Source organism: Helianthus annuus, chromosome 7, assembly GCF_002127325.2.
Source record: "Helianthus annuus cultivar XRQ/B chromosome 7, HanXRQr2.0-SUNRISE, whole genome shotgun sequence".
Taxonomy (NCBI): Eukaryota; Viridiplantae; Streptophyta; class Magnoliopsida; order Asterales; family Asteraceae; genus Helianthus; species Helianthus annuus.
The window spans coordinates 11,901,112-11,906,288 of NC_035439.2; positions in this window are offsets into that span (position 1 = coordinate 11,901,112).

The window sequence follows — 5,177 nt, forward strand, 5'->3', positions numbered from 1 at the left end:
GACTGAGCAAGTGAAAATAGAAGAAAAGGTGACTGAAGCTGAGAAAGTGATCGAAGCTGAAAAGATTATAGAAGTGGTAAAGATCATAGAAGTTGAAAAGATTGTTGAAATCATCAAGCCTTGCACAAAGTGCTTGGAATCTTGCAAGGGATGTGCAGTTAAAGATGAGATGATAGCTGAGTATGAAAAGAAGAAGGAACAGTTGCTGTTCAATCTAAATTACGTAAAGGAATCTTATGATGTCTTGAACAAAACAGTAACTGGTCTTTAGAAGACAAACTCAGAACGAGAACAAGCACTAACATTGATGAATGATGTTATGATGACAAAGCAGAAAGCTATAAATTTCTACATCGAAGAAAGTTCTAAATGGAAGCAAGAGTTGGAAACAGAGAAAATTGAGAATGAGAGGATTAGACGTTTATTGCAAAGTTATTCTAGTTCTGATTATCTCATTGATCGAATCTATCCGACTGTTGCAGGTTTTGAAGCTTTTCAAGATGAGAAGCCGAAGAAAAAGGATACTGGTAAGAAACCGACTGTTAGCTATAACAAGTGTCCGCCTCCTATCTGGGAAGGGTATTCTCCTAGAAAACCAAACGAGGAGCAACTTGAAAAGGCAGTCAATATAAAGCTAAAAACCGATACAACTGATGAATTACCAGAAAACATTGACGTCACGTTCACCTCGTCTGACACTGATCATGAGTCTGAGTTAATAAAAAAGACGGTCGATCAGGTGTTGGATACTGATGAGGAGTCTGAGTCAAAGTCTGAATCTGGAGGGTCATGTTCATCAGTCAATGGTCCAAAATCGTCGGTCAAAAAGGCTTATAGTAAAGAGTTTTTTGCTATTCAAATCAAATTTGAGTGATGAAACATTCGAAGTAGTTTATACTTTGAATGATTCTGACAAATTATATTATAACAAAGAGTTTCCTATAGGAAGTGTTAAAACGGAATTGATTAACAAGACTTTCAAACTAATAGAAATTAATATTCCAGAATTGAAAGTTTTGAAAAATCTTGAAAAACCTAAAAAATACACTTCAAGAGTTCAACAACGTTTAAACAAGAAAAAGGGTTACAATTCTGGTTCTGGTTTTCAAAAGAAACCAAACCAAAATGGTAGCTACAAAAAGAAAGGCCTTGGTTTTATTCCATCAGAAAATTCTAAAAATAAGAGAAATTCTAAAACAAAAACAGAATTTGTTTCAGGTGGAGGTGCTGAGGATGAACAGAAGAAACCGTCCTGGAGATAATCAAACCAGGAGTTTCTTGCTGAGAAGAAAAGGAATGGAACTGGAGTGTTTCATCCAAGAGAGACTCGAACCTGTTTCAAATGCAATGAAGCTGGTCACATTGCATGGAACTGTCCGAAAAATGCTAAAGCAAAACAGGGAGTTTCTGAAAAGCTAAAAGAAAAAGTTATTGAAAAAGATGAAAAACCAACTAAACAAGTTAAAATTTTTGAAAATTCCATTCATGAAGTTGGTGAATGTTCGAAAAAGAATTTTTACAAAAAGAATGCAAAGAACAACCAAGTGTAGGTTGTTAAGCAGGTTGATGAGAAAGTTGGCAATGAATCTGGTTCCACAAAGCCAGAAGAGCCACATGTTGAGGTAAAACATTCAGTATGTGATGATGAATTTCCATCACTGAAGTTTGAAGAGGTTAAACAGAAGATTGGTAAAATCTCGAGTCAGTTTTATTCCGAGAAAAATGAGTTTGATGTCGAGAAAACATTCAATGGGAATGTTAAGAAAATTTTTGGAAAAATGCTTGATGGGAAAGCTAAAGGGGTTAAAGATTTTTACGCAACTAAAAAGGCAACATTTAACCCAACTGAACAAGAGCTGAAAGAGTTAAAAACACCCAAGGTTGGTCAGACTTGGGTGGAAATTCTTTTCCCTTGAACATCTGACTATGCCGGAGATCCCAAGTTTGTAATCGTGGATCAGGAATCGGCATCATTCTTGTAAAATTGTTTGTATGAAAAATTTTGAAAAACTGTTGAAATTTTTACAGGTTAAAGGACTACGCCGGAGCTTCCAGGTTGGTAAGTGTGAAGCAGGAATCGACATTTTGTTCTTACAATTGGTAAATGATCTAGTGTAGATGTTCTATTCCTACACTGGACAATGGTGATGATTTTTTTAATTGGTACAAAGGGTGCATACTTGCATATGGTAAATCAGGGACATTAATTTGTACTTGATTTACAACAAGTGTTTGATAAACAAGATGATGAACCATATCCCCGAATTTATTAATGACGATTCTACAATTGGTAAAAACAAACTTATTTTCCGGAAAATTGATTTGGATTAAAATAAACTTAAGTGTTTTGAAATCTAAATGAGAAAATAGTTTGTTGAAAGTGGGAGTTCTGATTGTTTATGCCTAGTGGATGGCGATTTGATGCGATTCGATATCGGTTGTCACTTTATTTGTACAATTTGTTTTGTGGTTTCTTTAATTGGGTCAAGAGTCTAGTTTAGTTTTCAAATTTCCTTTTTAAATGTGTTTGCATTTTAGGGGGAGTAGAAAATTTCAGAAAATCCAAAAACATTAGAAAATTTGAAAAAACCAAAAACATCATAAAATAAAAATTGAGTTTTGTTGTGAAAAAGAGGAAATGATAGTACATCAGTAGATTGTCACAACATGCTAAAGAATTGGAATGTAAAAATGTGATAAACAATCTCACTGTAGATGTGTCAGTAGATTTTTGCACATTTAGTAGATTGTGACGAGATATAAACCTAAAAAATTCAAACTTGCTTTTTCTGTGGGTAACAACTTCTTGGATATATAGGTAACCCCTGAAATCTTGTTTGAAAGGTCCCTTATTCTGAGATACTAGGTCTTTATACTCAGTGATATCTGGGGTATTATCCCGGGACTTCTGCTGTATGGAAATACTGACCTAGTCCCCGGATAATGCTTTCTGCAAATGCTTTGAAATATAAGCTCGCCCTCAGCAAGTTGATTAAACAACAAAATTGATAGTCACTGCTGTTGTAACAAAAGATCCTCTAAAGGGGACACACCAAAAGTCAAAGTCGTCATCTCTCTGCGTATACGGAAGTATCGACCTGAGCTCTCACGGCCCTCGCAATTAACCCTTGAACAGATATCATCTGTGGTATACTCACCTGTAAGATTGAATATTGGGATCTGGATACGGGAGTATATTCAAGTAGTGGGACACGCAAATGAGTTTAAGTCATTAAAACATTAATATCGTATCTCGAAGCAGTTGAAGTTTGTGTGAAAATTTAAGTGGACAAATATACTGACAATCTAGGTGAATTGTTTAGAGCTTAAAATGTAATTAAGCTTAACGGTGTTAGTGACTCGTCTCATATACTGATATGATCCTCTTACACAGACTCGCAAAAATATTGTTTGTAAATATTTCATTTCTGCATTTCTTTACAATTGATGTCTCTATTTTCTTTGTATTTCAAAAATCCAAAAAGATTTTTGGTGTGTTTTAGCATAAACTTTTGAAAATTCAAAAAGATTTTCGACAACTGATATTGAAAAGCTGATTTTCAAAATTCTGAGTGCTAAACATGATGAGCAGAATTTGAGGGGGAGTGTGTACTTTGAAATTAAATGTTTTCAAAAATATAATATTTCAATTGGTTCATCAAAATCTTCGTTTGATCTGAGGGAGAGTAAGTGTTGGTGCATGTCTCTATTTCTGAAAAGTGTGATAGTTACTTTGAGGTAGAGTTTATGCAGGTTAAGTTTGAGCTGGGTTATTGATCCTGAGCAGAACTAGAGCCAAGTTTCAATCTTGAAACAATCTTCTGAAGAGCCAGGTCATTTGATTCTGAGAAGCTTTTGAGAGCAAGGTTTCGTCACCTGAGATTCTGAGGATAAAGGTTGAGCCAGCTTTTGATTCAGTGGATAAAGTTTAAGCCAGATAACGATCCTGAAGCAGATGATGCTGAAGACTAAAGGAATGCCAACATATCGCAAGGGGGAGTCTGTAGATATCTGAAGATGTGAAAGAGAAGAGAGAGTGAAGCCCAGAGACTGATTAAGACTGAAGTTTGTCAAGACTCGACACAGTCAGACTCGTCAACATCTGAGGGGGAGTCTGTTGGTGCATGCATCTGTCGACTTCGTCTTGTATCGAGTCTTAGATTTCATTGTATAGATCAGGGCACGTTTTACGAGAAAGTAGCATGTTTAGAATGTGTTAAAGTTTGATTTCGCTCCTAGACCTGATTTCGCTCCTAATGTCTTTTGGCTGATTTCGGGCGGAATCACAAGAGTCTGATTCCGCTCCTAATGGCATTTGTATGTTTCGGGCGAAATCAGAACCCTATATATAGGGTATTCAAGAGCGAAATCAGTAATCTAGTCCTTGTATTCCATGCCGAAGTGCTGCCGGTGTGAGGTTTGAATGTAATCAACGTCAGATTAATCAAATCAGTGATTTAAGTGAATTGCAAGCTGTTTCTACCTTTGTTTCTTGTTTTCCGTACCTGAAACGAATTAAAACTCCTCTGAACGACTCAGTTGGGTCAGTCGCACGATCCTACACTTGCCAATACGTTTGTATTGAACTATGATTTTAAAACATGTTGCAGGTTTATGATGATCTGATGATGCACGGAACTTAGTAGGATGCCTAGAAACGCACCAAACTTGAATTCATGCTTAGTAGTTCAGACTTTCGATATTTGTTATAAATTATTATAATTTGTAACAACCAATGTTGTATTTCCTTTCCATGATGTACTTGAATTATTATGAAATGAAATGAAATCAGTTTATTTAAATATTGTCGTAAATAGTGTTACAAAGTCTCAAGCAATCTCGTTTTAGTCTCACTCCGATGTTTCCGCCCTCGGTTGGGGTGTGACAGATTGGTATCAGAGCCATAACTATAGGGAATTAGGAAAATTGCTATGCTTTTGACATACTCTATAGTTAAGTACTGTACTCGACCATACTTGATTTATGTGCTAAATTCTTGAAATGCTTTATGTGCACATACTCATTTTTACTATTTTAATCATACGCCTTTCCTAAGGCATTTTACTCGATTATGCTAAACTCCAAAACACTCACACTATACACACATGACGACTTCACCAAAATAGGCGTGAAACCCACAATTTGGTAAATGACTCTCGATCCACCTATTCTTTTTA